The following is an 11,083-nucleotide window of genomic DNA, read 5'->3' as shown; positions in this document are numbered from 1 at the left end:
TAGTATCTAAAAATGTTGAGATACTATCGAAAAATGTTGAAATCATTTCTAGAAATGTTGAGATACTGTAGAGTTGTTTACCTGTAATAAAGCTACTGCTGATAGCAGTGCTGAACCTAATCACAAGAAGAATTCATTCAATACATTTTGAATGGGTCAAATTACATACTGTACTTATACAGTTGAAGTCGTAAGTTTACATACACCTTAGCCAAATACATTTCAACTACATTTTTCATCATTCCTGACATTTAATCAGAGTAAAAATTACCTGTCTTAGGTCAGTTAGGATCACCGCTTTATTTTATGAATGTGAAATGTCAGAATAATAGTGGAGAGAATTATTTATTTCAGCTTTTATTTCTTTCATCACATTCCTAGTTTACATACAGTACACTCAATTAGTATTTGGTAGCATTGCCTTTAAATTGTTTAACTTGGGTCAAACGTTTCGGGTAGCCTTCCACAGGCTGGGTACATTTTGGCCCATTCCTCCTGACAGAGCTGGTGAGGGCTTTGTGATGGCGACTCAATACCTTGACTTTCTGTCAGGACCCGGTTACGAACCCGGGTCTCCGGAGTGAGAAACAGTCACTTAACCAACTGAGCCACGAATAGTTGGCAGAACCCAGAAGATGAGGCAGACACAGCAGTACTTGAGACGATGTATTTAATGAAGTAAAAAATGAAGTTCTTCAGGAAAACATGTAACTCCACAACTTCAAAAGGAATTCCACAGGTAATCCTCCAAGACAAATAGGTAAATCCACAAGGTGGAAGGTATAGCACAAAAAGCCTCAAAAAATACTCAAAACAAACAAACAAGAACAAAAAACAGAATTCCACAAGAGAGTCCACCGGGATCAACAAGAGTACACAGAGTACTAGGGCTGGGTGCTAACATACAAACACAGAGCAAAGTACTGAGGAAAACAAAGGGTTTAAATACAATCAGGGGAAACGAGGCACAGGTGCAAATAATAATGGGGATCAAGGGAAAACAAAAGGTCAAAAGGCACAATGGGGGCATCTAGTGACCAAAAACCGGAACAACCCTGGCCAAATCCTGACACTTTCCTGTCCATTTTGCTACAACTTTGGAAGTGTGCTTGGGGTCATTGTCCATTTGGAAGACCCATGTGCGACCAAGCTTTAACTTCAATATATCCACATAATTGTCTTTCCTCATGATGCCATCTATTTTGTGAAGTGCAAATCAAATCAAATGTATTTATATCACCCTTCGTACATTAGCTGATATCTCAAAGCGCTGTACAGAAACCCAGCCTAAAACCCCAAACAGCAAGCAATGCAGGTGTAGAAGCACGGTGGCTAGGAAAAACTCCCTAGAAAGGACAAAACCTAGGAAGAAACCTAGAGAGGAACCAGGCTATGAGGGGTGGCCAGTCCTCTTCTGGCTGTGCCGGGTGGAGATTATAACAGAACATGGCCAAGATGGTCAAATAATAATAATCACAGGCAGAACAGTTGAAACTGGAGCAGCAGCATGGCCAGGTGGACTGGGGACAGAAAGGAGTCATCATGCCAGGTAGTTCTGAGGCATGGTCCTAGGGCTCAGGTTCTCAGAGAGAGAGAAAGAAAGAGAGAATTAGAGAGAGCATACTTAAATTCACACAGGACACCGGATAAGACAGGAGAAATACTCCAGATATAACAAACTGACCCTAGCCCCCCGACACATAAACTACTGCATCATAAATACTAGAGGCTGAGACCAGTCCCTCCTGCAGCAAAGCACCCCCACAACATGATGCTGCCATTTAAAATGGTTTTTCAAATAATCCATTTTAATGGATTATCAAGGAACCTTTTGAAGAAACTTTTGGCATTCATTTTTTAACTACCGCCCCTCCCCTATTATTATTATTAATAGGATGGTACAGATTATTAATAATAATAATAATATGCATAACAATAACAACAATAACACAATATTTTAGTTGTCAGTGTTAATCATGATTTTAGTAGCAAAGCAGAATTAAAAAAAAATTGAAATATGAGGTAAACTCCCAGCAGAGCCCAAGTACAATGGATATATCCTCTGGCGTGTTGATGTTAATGTCTTGATGTTCTCCGTATCCATAGCCAGAATGATTTTGCAGTGCATGGTGATCAAACAGGTTTCCTGTTATATTCATCAGAGATGTAGGGAATCCAAAAAAATAGTAATTATACAGATGATTAACAAAACATGCACATGACAGTATTCAGACCTTTGTTTTTGCAGTAAAATGTGAATGAAAAAAACTTTTGGGATAATGGTTTTCATACATATACCTTGTCCATAATGTAAAGGCCTATGGGATATTCATTGAACAGGTAAAGGAGAAGGATGGAAGATGTGATCTGCATAACATACCAATACCAATTGACATACCTTTGTATGCCTCCTCGTCTGTACACCTGCAGACACAGACAAAAAAGTGAGCAGTTCAGTCATCTGCACCCAATACAGCTAACCTTCAACATATTCTTATAGCCTACATATTCTTACCTCTTTGTTGATTGATATCAACTGAATTGTGTCCATTTTCTGTTTTAGAAAGATTTGAACACATATGAAAAGATAGATGGTATCATAAAACAATATGAATTTAGATTGTACAAGGGACAAAACTTACCCTAAATTGAGGAGATCTTTAAATGTTTCAGTTATGTGCCTGCACCTGCTGTCTTTCAAATTAAAATCCAAATGTTTCAGTTGGGCAGTTACGTTCCGGCAAGAACCCCCACCAACTAAGGAGGTTCCTCGATGACCCCCAATCCTATGGGGTTCTTGGAAGAACCTTTTTTGGGGAAATTTTCAGTGCCAAGAACCCTAAGGTTCTTCGAAGAACTTTGAGGATCTTAGAAGAACCCTTGTTGAACCCCTAGTTTTTGAACGAACAGTCCACTGACGAGGGAGGAATTCTGGGGGAATGTTTATCTGAGTTCTGGGAGGAGTTTTACAACCAGTGTACCGGATAGTACATTGAAGGTGCCGTTTCTTCGACACGACTTCGGGGGAAAGTAATGGCAAAGTGTAGGCCGCATTATTCAGTCGGATGGAAAATGTAAAAATGGCTCCAGCAATATTGTAAGAGCAGTGAGATCTGATCTTGTGGATAACTTCTAGAAGTACATAACCGAAGGGGAGTGCCTGACCTTGAAGGCCTGTTGGTTTGATAGAGTAGTCTGAGCGGTGGTAGGCAGCAGCAGGCTCGTAAGCATTCATTCAAACTTTACTGCGTTTGCCAGCAGCTCTTAGCAATGCTTGAAGAACCGCGCTGTTTATGACTTCAAGCCTATTAACTCCCAAGATTAGGCTGGCAATACTATAGTGCCTATAAGAACATCCAAATGTCAAAGTTATATTAAATACAAATGGTATAGAGAGAACCAGTCAACGTGTCATAATTCCTATAATAACTACAACCTATAACTTCTTAACTGGGAATATTGAAGAACTAGGAATATTGAACCACCAGCTTTCACATGTTCTGAGCAAGGAACTTAAACGTTAGCTTTTTTTCATGGCACATATTGCACTTTTACTTTCTTCTCCAACGCTGTTTTTGCATTATTTAAACCAAATTGAACATGTTTCATTATTTATTTGAGACTAAATAGATTTTATTGATGTATTATATTAAGTTAAAATAAAAGTGTTCATTGTTCATTCAGTATTGTTGTAATTGTCATTATTTCAAATATATATATAAAAATTGGCTGATTAATCGGTATTGGCTTTTTTTCGGTCCTCCAATAATCGTTATCGGTATCGGCGTTGAAAAATCATAATCGATCGACCTCTAGTTGAAACCCAAACAAAAGGGCGAGGAGTACCTTGAATAAATAACACGAGCGCACAATGATTAACACACGGGACGAGACCGGTAATCATCTGCGCAATCCACAAGGGCACGAAAGCCCAAAACACACAGCACAGTTTTGAGTCTTATAAATGAGAAAATGTTTTTTCATGTAAAGTTTACCAAGTCAGTAACCACGCCCACGTGAGCACAGAGATTATGCAAACCATAATAGAAAGCCCTTTTCCCCTAGTGTTTACAAGGATGCGCTGAAGAATTTACATATGAGACCAGTTACATGCAGCGCCAGCTGAATACCTTACGAATGATTGAGAAATCTACCGCTCTATAGAGCAAGCAGACTAAGGCGCGAGCCAGATGTTGCAAAATGGGTATAAACTCTGAAATTATCGATCACTACAGAAGAAGCAAATCCTAGACATCGCGTTATTAGTCTGCAGCTGGAAACATATGTAGCCTAGGACAAGAACACCGACAACCTCTGAAGCATTTGTGTATTATTCAATTGTTTAATTAGTTAGTAAATAAATAATTGAGCCAATTTGTGTATTGCTGATTCATCATTAAAATAGGGCTCGTGCAGGCCACAAGAAATTACGATGTTCAGAATACAGAGAGTTACATTTGGGAAATAGTAACTCTTTAAACAACATTTTCCCGTGGTGCCCCGACTTCTTGGTTAATTATGTTTACATTATTAGTTTAGTCACATAATAATAATTAAACATAGATAATTGATTTGATATAACAGTCTTCACATTAATGAAAAGTCACATCACGACAGCTGCTACAACATTTACATGAGAGTAATGTGAACACTATGAGGATGTTGACCTTAATAAGATGTTTAAATAAGCAACTATATAATTTTGTACATGAGCCAAGTGATAACTTAGCAATATCTTTCAACCATTAGAAGTTTAAAAGATAATTAACTAAATGTAATATATATATAGATTTTTTTACGAAATCAAACCCAGTTCAGAACTATTGCCTTTTTGAGTGAAACAATTACTAAAAACATTTTATTTTGCCATCTTAAAAAAGGTAGAATTTGAGTTATGCCTAAAATGGCAATTCATATAATTTTTCCAAAGTGAATTTGTTACACAAACTAAATGCTGGGTTAATAAAAATAACAAAATTTGGGTAATTTCGACACCCAATATTGGATTAACAAAGCATTGGGTTAATTCGACCCAGTGGGGTTGGGTTATGCATCTAACCCAGCACCTGGGGTTGAGCGCTTGACCCAGCTGCTAGTAAATTAGACTATATGTCTGGGTTAAAACAACCCAGTGTGTTGGGTTTTGACATAAACCCAGCATATTGGTTTGGGAGATTGAACCAGTAGCTGGGTACATGTTTTTATTTAATCCTTGTTTTATTTTCAGTGTAATCCTCATTTAAATTGTGCTTGAATATTTTTTACTTCCTACTGTCATGACGTTGGCCTGCTGGGGGAGGTTTATGACCCCCATAAATACCTTTCCCCCTTTTCCTCTCTCTACTCTACCAATGTGACTATTGAAAATCCCTTTGTTAACATAGAGAGTCTGGGAGCATCAAAAGGTGGGAAACGGAACCCTATTTCGGTAATCCAACCAGTTGAAAATATGTGTTGCTACTTAATGAATATGATGTCAGATCAGTTGTTGTCTGAGACATTACTACTGATGACAGGATGACATAAACTGTATCTTGGAAAGTCGATACTTTCTAGTTGTCAGATTCACATGGAATTGTTGTGCAATTTAAATGTTTAAATATTTAACTATTTGTGAAAAGATTAAATGTAATTTGACCTTCTTAAATGAGAGAACGGTTTGTCATAGAGAAACTCCCAAGTGAACAGACTTTGATTGTAAAACTATGAAACACGCCGATTCTTTCACCACTATATAAACCTGTTGATGAAAATTCAGCTTCCTGTTCCAAGGACGTGTGGACTTGCGGTCCCCGCGTTAAAAAGGACAAGGTCACCTTCCAAAACTAAGCCAATCTCAGCGTGAGCTCTGGTTGAACGACAAGAACATAACGAAATTAGCATCGAATTTCAACGTGAAGATGACGATCCACACGCCGGAAGGCTGAATTTCGACTAAACCAGCCAGAATATAGCATGAGCTTAAAGTATGGCAACTTGGTATGAATTTTGAACTCTTATTCACTAAAGAAGTGATACCTCCTAGCCGTTGCGTTAGTGCAGCAACTGTAAACGTGGGCTAGGAGATAACGGACAGAGTATCCATTCTACCACGCTCCAGTTCACCACTAGACATTTTTCAGAGGACCAGAGATCCATGCTGGACCACCCCTCCTTCTATCTACGACCAATCTACTGAAGCGCAGCTCAGAGTAAATATTTATTGCATTTTCCTTTTTCAAATGTGTGGTTATTTAGAATGCATAAGATACTGTATTTACGATAGCATAGCTGCCTATGGGCCGATAGTGACACAAATCGTTTTGTTCCTCAGTCTTCCTGCTCTTTCATTCAAAACCCAACCCCCTTTCTTTGTGTAACCAGCCGTCATATCTGTTCCTTCCGCTAGGGACGTTTTCCTTTATGACATAATTTGTAATCAATGTATGATCCATTCTGTGTAGATGTAATTCTGTGTGATTATTTAGGTATTTAGTAAACAAATAATTAAACCAAATTTTGTATTGCTGATTCAACTTGTTAGCCAGGGGTTGTAAAGATAACCAAGAATTTACAACTTTCAGATGAGACTGAATAAAGTGAAGATTAAATATTGACTGCTACTGATGTAAAAGATTACTAGGTCTTTAAGAGTCTTTAAACATTCTTTCGTGGTGCCCCGACTTTCTAGTTAATTACATTTACCTGATTAGCTTAATCAGGTAATATTAATTACAGAGAAATTATTTTATAGAATAGCATGTCATATCACTTAATCCGGCATAGCCAAAGACACTACACTACCATCCCACCCCCCCCCCCCTTCAAGACACAATCAAGATACAATGATGAAATTTAAATAATTTATTTGTTTTGCTTGCATTTCAGAACATACATCAGGTCAGAGAATTGTCCACAACGTACAAGAATATATACTTTTTTTTAAATAGCACATTTAAACAAAGCCCTATTGTCTAAGTATGTGCTTTCTCATAAAATAACGAATCCTATTTCATGAAATCAGCTTCCCTAGGGTCCACACATTGTAAGTGGTTCTGGGCTCAGTACAGGTTGAGGAAAGCATACATCCTTATTGGCTGACCATTGGGAGCCCGAGCGTTGTGGGATGGCCTTATTCGGTGGTTGTTCCATGCATAAACCACCTGATCCAGGTCCTCCTTGAGACAAAGGACATAATGTTACTCAATGGAAAATATGGAATTCCACAGAGTTTGCATATTAGTGGACACTGACTTGACACATTTCTTAAGAGAGTTACTTACCAGGAGACAATATTATTGACACATAAAATTGGGAAAAAATTATACTCAAATTCAATTAGAGTATCAGACCTCAGGATAAGACCCAGATGCAGACAGTTTGAAGTAACACAAGTTTATTACAAGAACAGGTGGCAGGCAAACAACAGGTCAAGGGTGTCACAAGTGTCACAAGGTACAGAACGGCAGGCAGGCTCAGGGTCAGTAACCCAGGGTGGTGTCACAAGGTACAGAACGGCAGGCAGGCTCAGGGTCAGTAACCCAGGGTGGTGTCACAAGGTACAGAACGGCAGGCAGGCTCAGGGTCAGTAACCCAGGGTGGTGTCACAAGGTACAGAACGGCAGGCAGGCTCAGGGTCAGTAACCCAGGGTGGTGTCACAAGGTACAGAACGGCAGGCAGGCTCAGGGTCAGTAACCCAGGGTGGTGTCACAAGGTACAGAACGGCAGGCAGGCTCAGGGTCAGGGCAGGCAGAATGGTCAAAAACCGGGAAAGCTAGAAAACAGGGACCAGAGAGAAAAACAGGAATACGGGAAAACCGCAGGTAGGCTTGATGAGACGAACTGGCAACAGACAAACGGAAAACACAGGTATAAATGCACAGGGGATAATGGGGAAAATGTGCTACCACTAGAGGGAGTGGAGACAAACACAAGACAGGTGAAACAGATCAGGGTGTGACACTGAGTTTATTTGCACATGCACTGGAATACACACAGTACAATGACAAGCTTACTAAGTCCAGACTACTCAACTCACTATATATGATAGATGATTTTATCTGTATTGTGTTTTGGAAAAAACACTAGATGAGAAATGTGTCCAGGAAAGTGTCTGCAAACTGCCCATCTCCTCTTTTTAATTTCCAGTGCTGGGGCCCAAAGTGACACAGTCTGTTCCATCCTCATCCACAGAGTGACACAGTCTGTTCCAACCTCATCCACAGAGTGACACAGTCTGTTCCAACCTCATCCACAGAGTGACACAGTCTGTTCCAACCTCATCCACAGAGTGACACAGACATGGGTGTTTCCAGTTCCATGATCAATCCTCAATCGTTACTGTCGCTCACAACATCCTTGAAATACCCAGCGATGATCCAAGGGTCATTGTTTTGTCTTGCAGGCTTCTAAGCAATATCATTTTATGTGAAAACCCTTCAATGCATCCACTGATACTGTACATATTCTGTAAGGTTTTAACTTGTCATAACCATCCCCGTGCCAAACATAATTTGTGCCACGACCGTTAAATACTCGCTTTCTTAGGCGCTTCCTTGCTCGCTGGTTGACACCGACGTATCACCAACGACACACACACATGCGCGCACGAGCGCACGCACGAATGGACACACACACACGCAGAAACATTTTCTAGCCTAATTGACTATAGCAGTGGTTCCCAAACTTTTCATAGTCCCTTACCCCTTCAAACATTCAACCTCCAGCTGCGTACCTCATCTAGCACCAGGGTCAGCGCACTCTCAAATGTTGTTTTTTGCCATCATTGTAAGCCTGCCACACACACACGATACGATACATTTATTAAACATAAGATTGAGTGTGAGTTTTTGTCACAATCCGGCTCACGGGAAGTGACAAAGAGCTCTTATAGGACCAGGGCAAAAATAATAATATAATAATAATAAATCATTGCAATGATTGTACTGTGAGACCTTGCAATGTCTGTACTGTAGTGCCTAAGACAGCACTACAGGGAGACAGGACAGACAGCTGATCGTCATCGCAGTGGCAGACCACGTGTAACAACACCTGCACAGGATCGGTACATCCGAACATCACACCTGTGGGACAGGTACAGGATGGCAACAACAACTGCCCGAATTATACCAGGAACACACAATCCCTCCATCAGTGCTCAGACTGTCTGCAATAGGCTGAGAGAGGCTGGACTGAGGGCTTGTAGGCCTGTTGTAAGGCAGGTCCTCACCAGACATCACCAGAAACAACGTTGCCTATGGGCACAAACCCACCTTCGCTGGACCAGACAGGACTGGCAAAAAGTGCTCTTCGCTGACGAGTCTCGGTTTGGTCTCACCAGGGGTGATGGATGGATTTGGTTTATTGTCGAAGGAATGAGCGTTACACCAAGGCCTGTACTCTTGAGCGGGATCGATTTGGAGGTGGAGGTCCGTCATGGTCTGGGGACGTTGTGTCACAGCATCATCGGACTGAGCTTGTTGTCATTGCAGGCAATTTTAGCACTGTGCGGTACTGGGAAGACATCCTCGCTCCCTCATGTGGTACCCTTCCTGCAGGCTCATCCTGACATGACCCTCCAGCATGACAATGCCACCAGTCATACTGCTTGTTCTGTGTGTGATTTCCTGCCAGACCGGAATGTCAGTGTTCTGCCATGGCCAGCGAAGAGCCTGGATCTCAATCCCATTGAGCACATCTGGGACCTGTTAGATCAGAGGGTGAGGGCTAGAGCCATTCCCCCCAGAAATGTCCGGGAACTTGCAGGTGCCTTGGTGGTAGAGTGGGGTAACATCTCACAGCAAGAACTGGCAAATCTGGTGCAGTCCACGAGGAGGAGATGCAATGCAGTGCTTATTGCAGCTGGTGGCCACACCAGATACTGACTGTTACTTTTGATTTGAACCCCCCTTTGTTCAGGGACACATTATTCCATTTCCGATTGTCACGTCTGTGAAACTTGTTCATTTTATGTCTCAGTTGTTGAATCTTATGTTCATACAAATATTTACACATGTTAAGTTTGCTGAAAATAAACGCAGTTGATAGTGAGAGAACATTTCTTTTTTTGCTGAGTTGATCTTTAAATTTCGAGATTTATAGTATCTATACTATCTAAAAGTTTCGAGATTTCAGGATATGGAAATCAAAATGTCGAGATAGTATATGTACTTACATTTATTTTAGATACTAACCCACACTTTCAAGATATTAGAACATACATTACATATAGGTGTTTCTTCATTTGTAGTATTATGTGACAATTTCCAGTGGTGTAAAAATACTTTAAAGTACTACTAGCTTATTTGTATATGCACTTTACTTTACTATTGTCACGTCCGGACCTTAGAGATCCTTTTTATGTCTCTATTTTGGTTTGGTCAGAGTGTGATTTGGGTGGGCATACTATGTTCTATTTTCTATGTTTTTGTATTTCTATGTTTTGGCTTGGTATGGTTCTCAATCAGGGACATCTGTCTATCGTTGTCTCTGATTGGGAATCATACTTAGGCAGCCTTTCCCCCTTTTGTCATTGTGGGAAGTTGACTTTGTTAGGGGCACTCTAGCCCTTGGAAGCGTCACGTTCGTTTCTTGTTTTCTCGATGACATAATAATAAAGATATGTACGCTCACCACGGTGCGCTTTGGTCTTCCTTTATCGACAGCCGTGACAACTATTTATATTTTGACAACTTTTACTACATCCTAAAAAAAATAACATACTTTTTACTCCAAACATTTTCCCTGACACCCAAAAGTACAGGAAAATGGTCCAATTCACACAACTATTAAGAGAACATCCCTGGTCAACCCTACTGCCTCTGATGTGTCAGACTCACTAAACACAAATGTCTTCCATTCTGCCACAAGGGCATTAGTGAGGTCGGGCACTGATGTTGGGCGATTAGTCCTGGCTTGCAGTCATTGTTCCATTTCATCCCAAAGGTGTTGGATGGGGTTGAGGTCAGATCACTGTGCAGGTCAGTCAAGTTTTTCCATACAGATTTCAACAAACCATTTCTGTATGGACCTTGCGTTGTGCAAGGGGGAATTGTCATGCTGAAACAGGAAAGGACCTTCCCCAAACTGCTGCCACAAAGTTGG

At 40.6% G+C, this 11,083-nt stretch overlaps 1 long non-coding RNA gene across 1 annotated transcript; it reads right to left on the bottom strand.

The window, feature by feature from the left end:
- Positions 1-341: 341 nt before the first annotated feature.
- LOC135574345 (uncharacterized) lies at positions 342-6,817 on the bottom strand. The gene is made up of 3 exons (XR_010465376.1): positions 2,516-6,817; positions 2,399-2,424; positions 342-2,146 (listed from the first exon to the last, which is right to left on the bottom strand). It is a non-coding gene; the product is annotated as an uncharacterized LOC135574345 (long non-coding RNA).
- Between the last annotated feature and the right edge of the window lie 4,266 nt (positions 6,818-11,083).

This window comes from Oncorhynchus nerka, linkage group LG12 (genome assembly GCF_034236695.1).
Source record: "Oncorhynchus nerka isolate Pitt River linkage group LG12, Oner_Uvic_2.0, whole genome shotgun sequence".
In the NCBI taxonomy this organism is placed as follows: domain Eukaryota; kingdom Metazoa; phylum Chordata; class Actinopteri; order Salmoniformes; family Salmonidae; genus Oncorhynchus; species Oncorhynchus nerka.
Note: the sequence above shows the minus strand (reverse complement) of the source record. Positions and strands in the feature narration are given on the sequence as shown.